General features: G+C 38.7%; 1 long non-coding RNA gene across 1 annotated transcript; it reads left to right on the top strand.

The window, feature by feature from the left end:
• Positions 1 to 304: 304 nt before the first annotated feature.
• LOC146400140 (uncharacterized) lies at positions 305 to 18286 on the top strand. Its single transcript, XR_014816311.1, has 2 exons — positions 305 to 798; positions 17990 to 18286. It is a non-coding gene; the product is annotated as an uncharacterized LOC146400140 (long non-coding RNA).
• The last annotated feature ends 286 nt before the right edge of the window (positions 18287 to 18572 follow it).

Raw genomic sequence — 18572 nt, 5'->3', positions numbered from 1 at the left:
TTTAAAAATAAAAAATAATGGTAAGTTTATACTGGTTTTATACCATAAAAAAATGTTAGCTCATGGAGTTCCTGTTGTGGCGCAGTGGTTAACGAATCCGACTAGGAACCATGAGGTTGCGGGTTCGGTCCCTGCCCTTGCTTAGTGGGTTAACGATCCGGCGTTGCCGTGAGCTGTGGTGTAGGTTGCAGGTGCGGCTTGGATCCCGCGTTGCTGTGGCTCTGGTGTAGGCCGGTGGCTACACCTCCGATTGGACCCCTAGCCTGGGAACCTCCATATGCTGCGGGAGTGGCCCAAGAAATAGCAAAAAAAAAAGACCAAAAAAAAAGTTAGCTCATAATGATATCAACCTATTGATTACCATCATCACATAATACATAAAGTTCATTTGCTACTGATTTACTCCTTTTAATATTGATTGCAATGTAATGCTTGTGTGAGGGGATTTTTATTTTTTTGTCTTTAGAAAATGGACAAAACACTGTATTCTAAAGTCACTTGAAAGTACGTTTATAACAACTTTATATGCATTTTGGTTTCAAATTTGCAGGTTAAGTTTTTTATTTTTCTCTTTAATTTTTTTTTATTACAGTAAAGTGATTCAGTTACATAATTAAAATCTTTTTTTCAGTTCTTTCCCATTATAGGTTATTATAAGGTAATAAGTATAGTTCCCTATGCTATATAGTAAAACTTTAACTGTTTTATATATAGTAGTATATATATCTTAATCCCAAACTTCTAATTTATCCCTCTCCCCTTTCCCCTTAGGTAACAATAAGATTATTTTTTATGTTGGTGAGTCTGTTTCTCTTTTGTGAATAAGTTCATTGTACTGTTTTTTTAGATTCTACATGTAAGTGATACATAATGGCTGTCTTTCTATGACTTCACTTACTATGATAATCTCTAGATCCATCCATGTTGCTGCAGATGGCATTTTTTTATTGCTGAGTAATATTCCATTGTGTGTGTGTGTGTGTGTGTGTATGTATACGCCACATCTTTATCCATCCATCTGTTAATGGACACTTGGGTGCTTCCATGTCTTGGCTATTGTAAGTAGTGCTGCCGTGAACACTGAGGTACATATATCTTTTCAAATTATGGTTTTCTTTGGGTAGGTGCCCAAGAGTGGGATTGCAGGATCACGTGGTAACTCTGTTTTTAGTTTTGTAAAGAACCTTCATGCTATTCTTCACAGTGGCTGCACCAAGGTACAGTCCCACCAGCAGTATAGGAAGGTTCTCTTTTCTCCACACCCTCTTCAGTGTTTATTATTTGTAGATTTTTTGATGATGGCCATTCTAACCAGTGTTTAGTGGTACCTCATTTTAGTTTTGATTTGCATTTCTCTCTCTCTTTTTTTTTTTTTTTTTTCCTTTTCTAGGGCTGCTTCCCATGCCATATGGAGGTTCCCAGGCTAGGGGTCTAATCAGAGCTGTAGCCGCTGGCCTATGCCGCAGCAATGCAGGATCCGAGCTGCGTCTTCGACCTACACCACAGCTCATGGGAACACCTGATCCTTAAGCCACCTGATCAAACCCGCAACCTTGTGGTTCCTTGTCGGATTCGTTAACCACTGTGCTGTGATGGGAACTCCTGATTTGCATTTCTCTAATAACAATGTTGAGCATATTTTCATGTGCCTATTGGCCATTTGTATGTCCTCTTTGGAAAAATGTCTGTTTAGATATTTTTTAATATCGTATTTTTATTTATTCATTCATTTATTCATTTTTGTCTTTTAGGGCCACACCCACAGCATATGGTGGTTCCTAGGCTAGGGGTTGAATTGAAGCCATAGCTGCTGGCCTATACCACAGCCACAGTAATGCAGGATCCAAACCACGTCTGTGACCTATCACCCCAGCTAATGGCAATACCAGATCCTTAACTCACTGAGCAAGGCCAGGGATTGAACCTGCGTCTTCATGGATGCTAGTCAGATTCATTTCTGCTGAGCCATGAGAGAAACTCCCTGTTTAGGTTTTTCTGCCTATTTTTTAATTGGTTTGCTTTTTTGTTGTATGAATTGTTTGTATATTTTAGAGACTAAGCCCTTGTCAGTCCCATCATTCACAAATATTTTTTCCTAATCCCAAGGTTTTTTAAATTTTGTTTATGGTTTCCTTTGCTGTGTGTGGCTGTGTGTGCAGAAGCTTCTAAGTTTGATTTGGTCCATTTGTTTATTTTTGGTTTTATTTCTATTGCTTTGGGAAATTGACCTAAAAAATATTGCTGATTTATGTCAGAGACTTTTGCCTATATTTAAGTCTTTGGTCCATTTGAGTTAATTTTTTTTCTTTTTAGGATTGAACCTGTGGCGTATGGAAATTCCCAGGCTAGGGGTTGAATTGGAGCTACACCTGCTGGCCTGTGCCACAGCAGTATAGGATCTGAGCTGCATCTACGACCTACACTGTAGCTTGCAGCAACACCAGATCCTTAACTCACTGAGCAAGGCCAGAGATCAAAACTGCATCCGCATGGGTACTAGTTGTGTTCTTAATTTGCTGAGCCACAATGGGAACTCCAGTTCAAGTTAATTTTTGTGTGGGGTGTGAGAGAGTATTCCAGCTTCATTGATTTTCATGTTGGCTGTCCATCTCTCCCAACACAACTTGCTGGAGAGACTGACTTTTCTCTATTGTATATTCTTTCCTCATTCATTGAAGATTAATTGACAGTAGATGTTTTAAGTTTATTTCTGGGCTCTCTGTTCTGTTCTTTTGACCCATGTGTCTGTTTTGGTGCCAGTATGACACTGTTTTGATTACTGTAGCTTAGCTGTGTAGTATTATCCTGGGAGGGCTGTGTCTCCAACTTTGTTCTTTTTCTTCAGGATTGCTTTAGCAATTCTGGGTCTTTTATGATTCCGTTTAAATGTTAGGATTATTTGTTCTAGTTGTGTGAAAAATGTCGATAGGGATCATAATGTGATTTAATGAATCTGTAGAATGCTTTGGGGACTGTGGCTGATCTAACTATATTAAGTCTTCCAATCCAAGAATATGGTACCATCTTTATATTTCTCGGAATCTTCTTTAATTTCCTTTATCATTGTTTTATAGTTCTCAGGGTATAAGTCTTTCACCTCCTTGGTTACATTTATTCCAAAGGTATTTTTATGCAATTTTTAAAAAGTTTTTTTTTGTTTTTTTTTTTTTTACTTTCTGATAATTCATTGTTAGCGTAAAATAATGCAACAGATTTGTCAATTTTTTTACAGTTTTTATTGAGGTATAGTTAATTTATAATGTTTTGTTAGTTTTAGGTGAACAGCAAAGGGATTCAGTTATACATACATACATTTAATACATAGGTGTATATGTCTTTTTCAGATTCTTTTCCATTATAGTGTATTACACGATTTTGAATATAATCCCCCTTGCTATACAGTATGTAGGTCATTATTACGTATTTTATACATGGAAGCTATGTTAATGTTAACCCCAAACTCCTAGTTTATCCCACCCTTCCACTCCACCATCCCCACTATCCCCTTTGATAATTATGTTATTTTCTCTGAGTCTACTTCTGTTTTGTAAATAAATTCATTTCCTTAATTTTTTTTTTTTAGGGATTCCACAATTAAGTGATATCATGACATTTGTCTTTGACTTCATTTAATATGGTAATCTCTGTGTCCATCCATGTTGCTGCAATGGCATTATTTTGTATATGTTAATCTTGTATCCTTCTAACTTGCTGAATTCATTTAGTTCTAATACTTAAAAAAATTTTTTATTAGAGTATAGTTGATTTACAGTGTTGTGCCAGTTTCTGCTGTATAGCAAAGAAACTGTGTGTGTGTATGTGTGTGTGTGTGTATGTGTATATATATATGTGTGTGTGTATATATAATTACACACATTCCTTTTCTTATATTATCTTCTATCATGGTCTATCTAAAGGCACTGGATATAGTTCCTTGTGCTATACAGTCGGACCTCATTGCTTATCCATTCTAAGTGTAATTGTTTGCATCTACTAATCCCAAAATCCCTATCCAGCCCACTCCCTCCCCCTTGGCAAACACAAGTCTCTTCTCTATGTCTGTAAGTCTGTCCCTGTTTTGTAGATAATTTTGTTTGTGCCACATTTTAGATTCCATGTATAAGTGGTAATCATATGGTATTTGTCTCTTTTTGACTTACTTTCTTAGTATGAGAATCTCTAGTTCCATCCATGTTGCTGCAAATGACATTTCATTCTTTTTTATGGCTGAGTAGTATTCCATTGTGTGTGTGTGTGTGTGTGTGTGTGTGTGTGTGTGTGTGTGTGTGTGTGTGTGTCTGTGTGTCTGTCTCTTGATGAACATATAGGTTGTTTCCATGTCTTGGCTATTATGAACAGTACTTCTGTAATTTTGCAAGTGCATGTATCTTTTTGAATTATAATTTTGTCTGGATATATGCCCAGGAATGGGATTGCTGGATCATACAGTAGTTCTGTATTCAGAGGAACCTCCATATTGTTTCCCATAGTGGCTGTACCAATTAACATTCCCACCAACAGTGTAGGAGGGTTCCATTTTCTCCATACCCTCTCCAATATTTGTTATTTGTAGACTTATTAATGATGCCATTCTGACTGGTGTGTACCACCTCACTGTAGTTTTGATTTGGGCATTTCTCTGATAATTAGTGATGTACATTTTTCCTTGGGTGCCTATTGGCCATCTCTATGTCTTCTTTGGAGAAATGTCTATTTAGGTCTTCTGCCTATTTTTCAATTGGGTTGTTTATTTTTTTGTTTTTGAGTTGTATGAGTTTGTATATTTTGGAGATTAAGCCCTTGTTAGTTCCAACTATTGCAACTATTCTCCCATTGCGTAAGTTGTCTTTTTTTTTTTTTAATGGTTTATTTTGCTGTTCAAAAGCTTGTAAGTGTGATTAGGTCCCATTCATTTATTTTTATTTTTATTCCTACCTTAGGAGACCTACCTAAGAAAACGTTTGTACTGTTTATGTTAGAGAATGTTTTGCCCAGGTCTCTTCTAGGAATTTTATGGTGTTATTATCTTACGTTAAAGTCTTGAAGCCATTTTTAGTTTACTTTTGTGCATGGTGTGAGAGTGTGTTCCAGTTTCATTGATTTACATGCAGCTGTCCAGTTTTCCCAGCACCATTTGCTGAAGAGATTTTCCCATTTTATATCCTTGCCTACTTGGTCAAAGATTAATTGACCATTGGTGTCTGTGTTTGTTTCTGAGTTCTCCATTCTGTTCCCTTGATCTGTATGTCTGTTTTGGTACCAGTCCCACACTATCTTGATTATTGTCTTTTTGTAATGTTGTTTGAAGTTTGGGAGAGTTAAGCCTCCTGCTTTGTTTTTTTCCCCCCTGAGGATTACTTTGGCAATTCTAGGTCTTTTATGGCTCCATACAAATTTTTGAATTATTTGTTCTAGTTCTGTGAAAAGTGTCATGGGTAATTTGATAGGGTTTGTGTATTGAATCTGTAGATTGCTTTGGGCACTGCGGCCCTTTTAACAATACTAATTTTCCAATCCAGGAGCATGGGATATCTTTCTATTTCTTTGAATCCTCTTAATTTTCTTAATGTTTTATAGTTCTAAGCATATGAGCTTTTTACCTCCTTGGGTTAGGTTTATTCCTAGTTATTTAAATTTTTTTGGTACAATTTTATTTTTTAAATAATTTTTATTCATTTCCATTACAGCTGGTTTACAGTGTTCTGTCACTTTTCTACTGTACAGCAAGGTGACCCAGTCACACATATATACATTTTTCACACATATATACATTCTTTTTCTTATTTTCTTTTTTGGTGCAATTTTAAAAGGTTTTTCTTTTTTTTAATATTCCTTTTCTAACATTTCATTGTTAGCATACAGCAGAAATGCACCCAATTTCTGAATGTTAATATTGTATTCTGCTATTTTGCTGAATTTGTTGATCAGTTTGGGTAGTTTCTGTGTGGACTCTTTAGGATTTTCTGTATATAATTTCTTCCAGTTTGGATTCCTCTCCTCTCCTCTTTCTCTCTTTCTTTCTTTCATCTGCTTGCTATGGCTAGGATTCCAATGCTACGTTGAATAAACGTGGTGAAAGTGGGCACCCTTGTCTTGTTACAGGTGTTATTGGGAAGGCTTTCAGCTTTTCTCCATTGAGTATTATCTTGTGTGTGGTTTTTGTTATAAATGACTTAGATTATGTTAATATATGTTCCTTATATATCCACTTTGGTAAGAGTTTTTATTATGAATAGATATTGGATTTTGTCGAATATTTTTCCTGTATCTTTTGAGAGGATCATGTGGTTTTTTACTTTTTTTTTGTTAATGTGGTATATTACATTGATTTGTGTATTTAAGAGGATAGGTAAGAGTTCATCTCTTCTGTGTATGTTTGGTAGAATTTGCCTGTGAAGCCGTCTTGCTCCTGGACTTTTGTAAGGGAGTATTTTTATTACATACTTAGTTTCATTTCTAGTGATCATTTTGTTCAAATTATATATTTCTTCTTGATTCAGTTTTGGTGGGCTGTATGTTTCTAAAAAAATTGTCCATTTCTTCTAGGTTGTCAGATTTGTTGGCATGTAATTGTATATCATAGTATTCTCTTACTATATATATATTTTTTATTTCTGTAGTATTCTTTGAGGTTTCTCCTTTTTCATTATTTTGTTTCTTTGGGTTCTCTATCTTCTTGGTGAATCTGGCCAGATGTTTGTCAATATTGTTTACCCTTTCAAAGAACCAGTTCTTGGTTTTACTGATTTTCTTTTTCTATTGTTTTTTGAATCTCTATTGATTTCCTCTCTAATCTTTATGATTTCCTTCCTTCTCCTGACTTTAGGTTTTATTCTTCTTTTGCTGATTCTTTTAGGTGATAGGTTGGGTTGTAGACTTGAGATTTTTCTTGTTTTCTGAGGGAGGCCCATATCTCTATGGACTTCCCTCTAAGAAGTGCTTCAGCAGCATCCCATAGATTCTGTATGATTGTGTTCATTGTCCTTTTATCTTATTGTATTTGTTGATGTCCTCCTGGGTTTTTTTAGTAGCATTTTGTTTACTGTTCATAGAGTCTGTTTTTTTCTCATTTCTTTTCCTGTGGTTGATTTCTGTTTTCATGGCATTATGGTCAGAGAAGAGGCTTGAAATAATTTCTGTATGCTAAAATTTGTTGAGGTTAGTTTTGTTCCCCAGTTATGTGGTTAATCCTAGAGAATGTCTGTGTGCACTTGAAAAGAATGTATATTCTCGGTTTTTTTGATATAATGTCCTGAAAATATCAATTAAGTCTGACTGTTCTCTTGTGTCATTTAGCATCTCTGTTGCCTTGTTGATTTTCTGTCTAGAGAATCTGTCCCTTGATGTGAGTAGAATGTTAAAGTCTCCTAATATTACAGTATTCCCATCAGTTTCTTCTTTTATGTATTTTAGTATTTGCTGTACGTATTTGGATGTTCCCATGTTAGGGGCACATATAATGATGAGTGTAATATTCTCTGCTTGAATTGATCTTTTTATCATTAAATAGTGTGCGTCTTTATCTTTCTTTATGGCCTTTGTTTTAAAGTTTATTTTGTCTGATAAGAGTATTGTGACTCTTGCTTTCCTGTCATTTCCGTTCTACCTTCTTCTGTCCCCTCACTTTCAGTTTATATGTGTCCTTTGCCCTGCAGTTGGTATCTACAAGGCAGCATATTGTAGGCTTTTTTTTTTTCCATCTAGTCTGCCACTCTGTGTCTTTCAATTGGAGCATTCAGTCCATTGACATTTAAGGTAATTATTGATAACATGTGTTTATTGCCATGTAAACCCTGTTTTCCAGTTGATTCTATGTTCCTCCTTTGTTTCTTTTTTTTTTTTTTTTGGTTAATGATTTCCTTTTATTTTATGCTTGTGTCCCTTTTTTGATTTTTGTAACTATATTTGTTTTTGTTTGGTGGTTACCCTGTTTTTCAGGTATGTTAACCCCTTCCTATATCTGCTTCCTTTAGATTGATAGTTATATAGGCTCAAACACATTCTTTTAAAAAAAGAGTCTAGATTTTCTTACTCTCCTTCCCCATATTTTATGATTTTAATATCCTTTTTCACATTTTTATGTTTTTCCTTTTGCTGTTCCTTGTGTTTATTGTCGTTTTCACAAATAGATTTTTTCTTTTTGATCTATATACTGGCTTATTTAAGTGATTACTTTCCAATTGTGATTTCTTCCATCCTATATCTTCTTACTTCTTTCCTATTTAAAGGAAACCTTTCAATATTTCTTTTAGAATGTGTTTAGTGTTGCTGTATTCTCTTAGTTTTTGTTTGAGAAATTCTTTCTCCTATTTAAAATGATAAACTTGATGAGTAGTGTATTCCAGGTTGCATATTTTTCCCTTTTAGAACTTTGAATATATCTTGCCACTCTCTTCTGGCCTGAGCGTTTTGAAGAGAAATCAACTGATAGCCTCATGAGGGTTCCCTTTTATATATATATTCATTATAACTGGTTGATAGTGTTCTATCAGTTTTCTACTGTACAGCATGGTGACCCAGTTACACATACATGTATAGATTGTTTTTTCTCACATTATCATGCTCCATCATAAATGACTAGATTAGTTCCCAGTGCTAGAGGGTTCCCTTATAATTAACTCGTTTGCTCTTCTATCTTTAGAATCATCTCTTTAACCTTTGCCATTTTTTATTTTGTTTTGGGGGGTTTGGGTTTTTTTATTATTATTATTTTTATTTTTTGTCTTTTTGCTATTTCTTGGGCCGCTCCTGGGGCATATGGAGGTTCCTAGGCTTAGGGGTCAAATCGGAGCTGTAGCCTCCGGCCTTCGCCAGAGCCACAGCAACATGGGATCCAAGCCGCATCTGCAACCTACACCTCAGCTCACGGCAGCGCTGGATCGTTAACTCACTGAGCAAGGGCAGGGACTGAACCCGCAACCTCATGGTTCCTAGTTGGATTCGTTAACCACTGTGCCACGACAGGAACTCCCAGGTTTGTTTTTTTGTTGTTATTGTTGTTTTTTGTATGTGTCTTTTTGTCTTTTTAGGGCTGCACCTGCAGCATATGGAGGTTCCCAGGCTAGGGGTCAAATCAGAGCTATAGTTGCCACAGCCGCAGCAACACCAGATCTGAGCCGCATTGTACCCTGCACCACAGCACATGGCAATGCTGGATCCTTAACCCACTGAGCAAGGCCCAGGGATCAAACCTGCATCCTTATGGGTCCTAGTCAGGTTCGTTAACCACTGAACCACAACAGGAACTCCCTTTACCATTTTTTAATAATATGTCTTGGTGTGTGTCTATTTGGGTTCAACTTATTTAGGGCCCTCTGGTTCCTGTATCTGGGTATCTGTTTCTATCTTTAGATTTGGAAAGTTTTCAGCCATAATCTCTTCAATTATATTTTCAATCCCCTTTTCTTTTTCTTTTCTGGAATCCCTATTATGTGTAGATTGACATGCTTTATATTATCCCATGGATCCCTTATATTGCTTTTGTTTTTTTTTCTTTTGGCTTTCTGTCTGCTGTCCTTGGGTGATTTCCATTATTCTATCTTCCAAGTCACTTTTTTGTTCCTCTGCATTATTCATTTTGCTGTTCAGTGCCTTTAACTCAGCTTTCATTTCTGCAAATGAATTTTTTGACTTATCTTCTTCTTATAGTTTCTAGTTACTTTTAAAATATTTATTTATTTTTTGCTTTTTTAGGGCCGCACATGAGGCATATGTAAGTTCCCAGGCTAAGAGGTGCATCAAAGCTACAGCTTCTGGCCTATACAACAGCTGCAGCAGTGCAGAAGCTGAGCTGCATCTGCGACCTACACTGCAGCTCACAGCAGTGCTGGATCCTTGAACCACTGAGTGAGCCAGGGATTGAACCCGCATTCTCATGGATACTAGTTGGATGCATTTCTGCTGCACCACAATGGGAACTCCCTCTAGTTCCTTTTTAAAAGTTGTGTTACTGTTGATATCCATTTCTTGATTCCTTCAGTATTTTCATTACCTACTTTTTTTTGTCTTTTTAGGGCCACACCCGCAGCATATGAAGGTTCACAGGCTAGGAGTCACATTGGACCTGTAGCTACTGGCCTACGCCACAGCCAGGGCAGCAGCAGCCCTGAGCCACTTCCACGACCTACACCACAACTCTCGGCAACGCCGGATACTTAACCTACTGAGCCAGGCCAGGGATCGAACCTATGTCCTCTTGGATAGTAGTCAGATTTGTTCCCACTGAGCCACGATGGGAACTCCTTCATTACCTCCTTTTTGAACTTGGTGTCTGTTAGACTGCAGAGGTCTATTTCATTGTCTGCTTCTTTAGGGGAAATTCTCCTGTTCTTTTAGCTGGGAATGGTTCCTGTGTTTCTTCATTTTGCTTATATTTTCCGTATGTGAATCTAGGCAAAACAACTATCTGTTGTGTGTAGCTTGGGGGGCTATTTATGTGTGGCAGCATCCCTGGGTAGCTTGTGAAGGCGTGTTGTTTTGGTGTAAGCACTACTTTTGGTTTGGATGCTTGCTGTCTCTTTCCACAGTGTGTGCAGGTCTTTATCCTCTTGATAGGGCTGTGCCAGTGTACAGCCTGCAAGTGCCTCCAGGGAGGTGGGGAAAGTCGGCAGCCCCTGCAGGAGTCATTTGGTTGCCAGGCCTTTGGCAGTAATGAGGACCCAGGTGGAGGTGGGGGGTGCAGGCTGCTTCTGTTTGCAGGGCCCTGGGCAGTGGCAGTGACCCCTCAAGGAGGTGGGGGGTGGGCCTTTGGTGGCAATGGCAGCAGTGTGTGTGTTCCCAGGGAGGCGAGGGAAATGTACAATGCTGGACTGCAGAGCACTCCTTGGTGGCGACCCCCCCACAGTTTCCACCAGTGTTGCCTGGTCATGGGACCCTCAGTGGTGTTGGGCTGCACCCACCTCTAGAGTTCAAGAAGGCTGTGGCAGTTTACACCCACCTCATAGCTCATGCTAGAGGCACCCTGCCATCTGAGAGCCTGCCTGAGATAAAGAAGTTCTTGTGGTGGTTCTGCTCCCCGCTTCTCTCGCTCTACCCAGCAGTGGCACCTTGCTTCTCCTGTGGGTGCAGGCCTCCTCCTGTGCTCCCTCAGCTGTGGCACAACATACCTCAGGCTGTGGGACACCTCTCTCTAGCTCCTTCAGGCTGTTTCCATGCAACCAACCCTAGTCCTCTCCCTAGAACTGACCTCCGAAGCCAGGATCTCAGTGCCTAGCACCTGCTGAGTATATCATGCTGTGGTGCTCCTGGTGGTGGTACCAATGGTCTTTCTGCTTTGCCCGTAACAGTCCTGCTGTGCTTTTCTTTGAGGCTTCCCTTCCATCCCAGCTGGCCTCCCAGAGTGTGGATTCTTTTCCTCTTTCACAGTTTCCTCTGGGATGTGCCATTCTTGTACTTTTTTTTTTTTTTTTCTCTTTTCTCTCTTTTTACCCCCCTCTCGGTTCTACTCAGTTATGTAGAGGGTTTCTTGCCTGTTTGAAAGTCCTAGAGTCTTGAGGTCTTCTGCCACCATGCAGTAGGTGTTCTGTGCAAATCGTTCTACATGTAGATGGCTTTTTCTTTTTTGTCTTTTTTACTGCCATACCTGTGGCATATTGAAGTTCCCAGGGCTGGGGGTAGAATTAGAGTTGCAGCTGCTGACCTGCACCACAGCCACAGCAAAGCTGGATCTGAGCCACATCTGTGACCTGTGCCACAGCTGCAGCAATGTCCTATTCGTAACCCCCTGTACCACAACAGGAACTCCCTAGAATGGTTTTTTCTAGATGTATTTGTAGGAGAAGGTTAGCACTACATCCTACTCCTCCACCATCTTGATCCCGCCCTAGTTTTAATAGTTTTTGTATGAAGTGTTTAGAGTTTTCTGTATAGAGTGTCATGTCATCTGCATTCAATGACAATTTTACCTCTTCCTTCTCAATGTGGATACCTTTTATTTCTTGTCTGATTGCTTTGGCTAGGAATTCCAATAATATGTTGAGTAGTAGTTGTGAGAATGGCACCTTATCTTGTTCCAGATTTTTGTGGAAAGGCTTTCAGCTTTTCACTGTTGAATATTTGTTGGCTGTGAGGTTTGTCATAGATGGCTTTTATTATGTTGAGATATGTTCCCACTCTACCCACTTCGATGAGGGTTTTTATCATGAATGGATGTTGAATTTTATTTATTTATTTATTTTTTATTTATTGCTTTTTAGAGCCGCACTCACGACATATGGAGGTTCCCAAGCTAGGGGACAAATAGAGCTAGAGCTGCCGGCCTACACCACACCACAGAAACACGGGATCCGAACACTGAATCCTTAACCCACTGAGCGAGGCTGGGGATCAAACCCACAACTGCATGGTTCCCAGTCAGATTGGTTTCCACTGCACCAAGATGGGAACTCTGGATGTTCAATTTTATAAAATGATTTTTCTGCATCTGTTGAGATGACCATGCCTTTTTTTGTCATTTCTTTTGTACATTGATTGACTTGTGTATGTGGAACCATCCTTGTGACCCTAGAATGAATCTAGTTTGACCGTGATGTATGGATCCTTATGTTTTGTTAGATGTGGTTTGCTAATTTGTTGAGAATTTTTGCATCTATATTCATCAAAGGTATTGGCCTGTAATATTTTTTGATTTGGTATCTGGGTGGTATTGTCTTCATAGAACAACTCCGGGGGTGTTTCTTCATTTTCAGTCTTTTGGAAGAGTTTGTAAAGGGATCAGTATAAGTTCTTTGTATGTTTAGTGGAATTCCCAAGTGAAGCTATCTGATCCTGGACTTTTGTTGGGAGGATTTGGCTGCAGGGAGGGGGGTTATTTTATTATTGCAGATTCTGTTTCACTTCTAGTGATTGGTCTGTTCAGACTACCTGTTTCTTCTTGATTCGGTTTTGGTAGGCTATATGTTTCTAGAAATTTATCCATTTCTTCTAGCTCATCCAATTTATTGACCATATAATGGTTTGTCTTCTGTTAGGGTTTTTATATTTCAACAGTATCAGTTGTTATTTGCCTTCTTTCATTTCTTGTTTGAGTCCTCTTTTGTTTTTGGTGAGACTGGCCGGAGGTTTGTTGATTGTCTGTCCCTTCAAAAAACCAGTTCTGGCAGTTCTCATTGTGGTTCAGGGGGTTATGAATCTGCCTAGTATCCCTGGCCTCCTCTATCAGTGGGTTAAAGATCCGATAATGCTGCAAGCTGCATTGTAGGTCGAGGATGCAAGCTTGGATCTGGTGTTGCTGCGGCTGTGGCATAGACCAACAGCTGCGACTCTGATTCAGCCCCTAGCCTGGGAACTTCCATATGCCACAGGTGCAGCCTTAAAATTAAAAAAAAAAAAAACAAAAAAAAAAAAAACAAAAAACCCCCTATTCTTGGAGTTTCCATTGTGGCACAGTGGTTTAAGTATCCAGCTGCAGTGACTCAGGTCACTGAGGCACAGATTTGATATCCATCCCAGCACAGTGGGTTAAAGGATCCCTTGTTGTCACAACAGAGGTATAAATCCCAGTTGTGGCTCAGATTCAGTCCCTGACCCAGGGACGTCCATATGCCACAGGTGTGGCCATTAAACAAACAAAAAACAACTAGCTCTGATTTTTTTTTCCTTTTTTTTTTTTAACCTCTATTTCCTCTCTGTTCTTGATTTCCTTCTTCTGACTTGAGATTTTGCTTGTTCTTGCTAAATTCTTTTATGTGATAGTTGAGATTTTTCTTCCTTCCTGTCTCCACCTTCCCTCCCTTCCTTCGTCGTTGTGAATTTCCCTCTTAGGACTAATTTTGCTGCATAGATCCCATTGATTTTTTTATGGTTGTATTTTCATTGTCTTAAGTTATTTTTTAACTTCCTCTTTGATTTAATAATTGACCCATTGGTTTTTTTGGGAGCGTGTTGTTTAATCCCCATGTAATCATTTTTTTCTCATTTCTCTAATTTCATGCCATTGTAGTTGGAGGAAATATTTGAAATAATTTCTTGCCTCTTAATTTATTGAGACTTGTCTCCTGATATGTAGTCTGTCCTAGAGAATGTTCAATGTTAGTGCTTGAAAGGAATGTGTATTCTGGTGGTGTTTGGATATAGTGTCCTAAAAGCATCAATTAAGTCTAACTGTTCCACTGAGTCTTTTAGAATCTCTGTTGCCTTATTGATTTTCTGGATGTTCTGTCCACTGATGTCAGGGAGGTGTTAGAGTCTCCTTATTATATTGCTGTCATTTTCTCCCTTTTTGTCTATTAGTGTTTATGTATTTAGGTACTCCTATATTAGGTGCAAATATGTTAACGAGTGTGTAATATCCTCTTGTATGTATCTTTTATCAGTATATATTGTCCTTCTTTAACTTTTTTTTTTTTTCTTTTGTCTTTTTGCTATTTCTCTGGGCTGCTCCCATGGCATATGGAGATTCCCAGGCTAGGGGTCGAATCGGAGCTGTAGCCACCGGCCTACGCCAGAGCCACAGCAACGCGGGATCTGAGCCGCGTCTGCAACCTACACCACAGCTCACGGCAACGCCGGATCGTTAACCCACTGAGCAAGGGCAGGGACCGAACCCGCAACCTCATGGTTCCTAGTCGGATTCGTTAACCACTGCGCCACCTTCTTTAACTTTTTTAATGGCCTTTGTTTTAAAGAGTATTTTGACTCTTATCCCCTCCAACCCTGCCTTTTTGTTGTTATTTCCATTCCCATGAAATACCACTGTCCATCCCTTCAGTTTTAGTCAGTTTGTCTTTTGCCCTAAAGTGGGTCTCTTGTAGACAGCATAATGTAGGTTCTTGTTTTGTTATCCAATTTGCTACTCTATGTCTTTTGATTAGTGCAGTTTAGCTGACATTAAGGTAATTATTGATAGTTATGTATATACTGCCATTTTAAACCTTGTATTCCAATAGATTTTGTATTTCTTGTCTTTTGAAATTTATGTACAGTTTCTGTTATAGTTTAATTTGTAATGCCTTATTTTTCTGAGCTGTTTTAGGTTCACAACAAAATTAAGAGGAAGTTACAGAGAGTTCCCAAATACCCTCTGCTCTGGACAAATTCATAACCTTCTCCATTAGCAACATGCTTCACCAGAAAGTACTTTTGTTACAACTGATGAACCTATGTTGACACGTTTTATCACCCAAAGTCCATAGTCTAATGTAGAGCTCACTTTTGGTGTTATACATTACATAGGTTGTATTTCTTATTTGCTCCTTTTTTTTTCTTCTTTTGTATTATGTTTGAGTTCTTTTTGGTTTTTGTGCATCTTTTGTATGTTTTTGATTGATGATTAACCTGGGTTTCAAGTATGTTATACCATACCTATGTGTTTTAGACTAGTAGTCATAGGTCAAACACATTTAAAAAGAAAAATCTACATTTTCTTACTCCCCTCCCCCACATTTATGATTTTGACATTTTATATCTTCATGCTTATTCTTTTGCTGTTCATTGCAGTTATAATTGCTTTCACAACATTTTTTAGTATCTATGCTGTCTTAAGTGATCTACAATCCTTTATATATTTGCTTTTCCTATTGTGATTTTCCCTTTCCTGTAGATTCTTCTTTTCTATTTAGAGAAGACTTCAATATTTCTTTAGGATAGGTTTACTGTAATTATGTTCTTTTAGTTTTTGCTTGTCTGAAAAAATCTATTTCTCCTTCTATTCTAACTGATAATCTTGATGGGTAGAGTATCCTAGATTGTAGGATTTTCCTTTTTAGGGTTTTGAAAATACCTTGCCACTCCATTCTGGCTTGAAGTGTTTCTATAGAGAAATCAGGTGATAGTCTTATGAGGGTTCCCTTATAAGTAACTCTTCACTTGTGTCTTGCTGCCTTTAGAATTATTAACTTCTTTCATCTTAATTATGCTGTCTTGGTTTTGGTTGGTCTGTTTGCATTCATCTTGTTTGGGATCCTCTGTGCTTCCTGTACATGTATGTCTGTTTCCTTCTTTAGGTTCGAGAAGTTTTTTGCCATAATTTCTCCAAGTACATTTTTGATCCTGTTTTCTCTTGCTTCTTTCTGGGATCCCTATTATTCAGATTGGCATGCTTTAAATTATCCCTTAGACCTTTTACATTGCTTTGTCTTCTAGATCACTTATTCTTCTGCGTATTTTGCTGTGTCTTGCCTTTAGCTCAGTTTTCATCTCAGCAATTGAGTTGTGTAATTTCGATTGGCTCTTTATAATTTCTAGTTCTTTGTTATGGTGCTCTTCAGTTCTATCATCAGGTTGCCTTAATTCCTTCAGCACTTTAACTATTTTTTGAGCTCAGGGTCTGGTAGGCTGGAGAGATGTTTCATTGTTCTTGCAGGGGATTTTTGTATTTCTTTTTACCGAGTATAGTTTCTCTGCTTTTCCACTTTATTCATATCCCTCTGCCTCACACTTAGGGGAAACACTTCTCTACTGTGGTCCTGAAGGGCTGTTTTTATGTGGCAGCTTGTGAGTCCGTTATTTTTGGTTCAAAGGTTCCCTTTTGTATGAATGTCTATCACATCTTTCCTCAGTGTGTGCTGGGCATTACACTTTGAATAGTGGGTGTGTGGTATTGTGGTCACTAGAGCCTGTTCTGGATGTTGAGTGGGGTTTCCTCTTTGCTCTGTAGTCGCCACAGCCCTTCAGGTGCAGGATCTGCTCCCCAGTTGTTGTAGAAGGCTCCAGACCCTGTTCTAAGCTGCAGTGTGAGCTTGGTGGGACTGGAGTACTTGCTTTGGGAAAAGAGCCACTGCATGTTCCTCCCCAGGAGCTGTCCACCAGGACACGTGCTCTGTGATGTCACTTGTCACCCACTTGGGTGCTCAAAAAGTACACTGTTGTTGGCACTGCCCCTGGCCTGTGCACACCCCAAAAGACTGTTACTGCTGGTGCTGGATCTGCCTCACCTGCAGGAGTCCTGGTAAGTTATCAGATCAGATGTCCCCCAGGTGCTGCCACTAACTTAAATCCTCTGAAATTGTACACCCACTGAGAATTGACTCAACTTTAAGCCCTGTCTCCATGTGTGGGCAACCCATTGGCATGTACTCCCAAAGCTCATAGTGGCTGAGCTACACCCACTGTGAGCAAGCCAAGAGTGAGGCTGCTGTGGCAGACCTATGCCCCTCCTTTCACACATGCATTACCAGTGGGGCTCATGATAGTAGACCTGGGCTTTGTCCTGTGCACACCCTCAAGTGCAGCCTGTGCCAGTTCTGGCTCTACAGGCTCTCTTCACCCAGTCCAGCCATCTTCCCCCCAGGTCTGCCCACTGAAGCTCAGGGTTCAGCACCCAGTCGCCGTGCACATCAGCAGGTGCTCAACTCAGGCTGGGAAGTGCAGCAAAGACGGCAAGAACTGTTTCTGCTGGTATCTACCCTCCTGTTGCACTCTCCTCAGAGCCTATCTGTACGAGCAGCCCAGCAGATCTCCCTGCTTTTACAACTGTCACAAGGAACCTTTCACAACTCCTTCCCAGGGGTGCAGGTCCCATTCTGATTCCTTTTTTTCATCCTACCTAGTTATGTGCTGATCTTTCTGGGCACTCTGGTATTTTTTGATGTATTTGTGTGAAGAGGTGAGCTCCACTTCCTTCTATTCACCATCTTGATCTCTGTTCCCAGGTTTTTATTTAGCTTCTAAATTGTTAAATTTTACATGGTTCTAAAGTCAAAACTATAGAAAGTTTCCTTCTCTTTCCTTTCCCTACTTGTAACCATGTTTTTAATTGGTTTTGGGTTTATGCTTCCAGTTTCCTTTTGAAATATATGCAAGTATACATGTATGTATATGCAAACACATAAATGTTATTCACGTTTTTCCCTCTGACAGTAAAGTAGTTAAATATACTGTAAATAATGATCTGCATGCACTTTGCTTTTCCACCAGGTATGGGTTAGGGTTAGTACACAGAATCATTTATTGAAGACTCAGTATTTCTTGTCTGGATGTACCAAAGTATGTCTGCTGAGCTAGTTCTCTATGTCCTATGAATTCATGCTTGGGTATTTCTGATCTTTTGCAGGTATCACTCCATATTTCTGCCAGTATTATCTTTGGGAAAAAGCCTAGAAGCAGAATTGTGAGTCAGAGAATAAATGCATATATAATTCGGGTAGATATCCCAACTATTTTACACAAGTTTTAAGCTCAACATTTACATTCCATTCCCTCATATGTATTTCCCTATAACCTTTAGAATTTTTCCAGTAAAATGTAAAATGCAGGTTTTAAAAATTATTTCTCTGAACAAGGTATGCATCTTTTTATATGTCACTTGTATTTCTTCTTGTAATGAACTGTTGGTAATTTAGGAATCCTCTTAATGTGTCATGTTCTGGTTATATGGGGTTTTCTTGCCATTTACACATTTTTTAATGTAGTTAAAATTACCTATTACTTCTACATTTTAAGTCACATAGTATGGTTTTCCCTCACCCTTAGGTTATAGTGGAGTCCATATCTTCCAGTACTCATGACTTCATTTTTACATTTAGGTCGTTGGAATGTATCCATGTAGCAATTTTTAGTTATCTCAATTAAGAGCCCATTTCTTTCCCACAGCTTTGAAATGCTGTTTAATACACCTTAGGTCTTTTCCTATTTTG

Source organism: Sus scrofa, chromosome 9, assembly GCF_054392235.1.
Source record: "Sus scrofa isolate SSC_HxYL_T2T_F1_AM1 chromosome 9, Sscrofa_HxYL_maternal_Yorkshire_Landrace_v2.0, whole genome shotgun sequence".
In the NCBI taxonomy this organism is placed as follows: Eukaryota; Metazoa; Chordata; class Mammalia; order Artiodactyla; family Suidae; genus Sus; species Sus scrofa.
The sequence above is the reverse complement of the archived record's forward strand: the minus strand, read 5'-3'. Positions and strand labels throughout refer to the sequence as shown.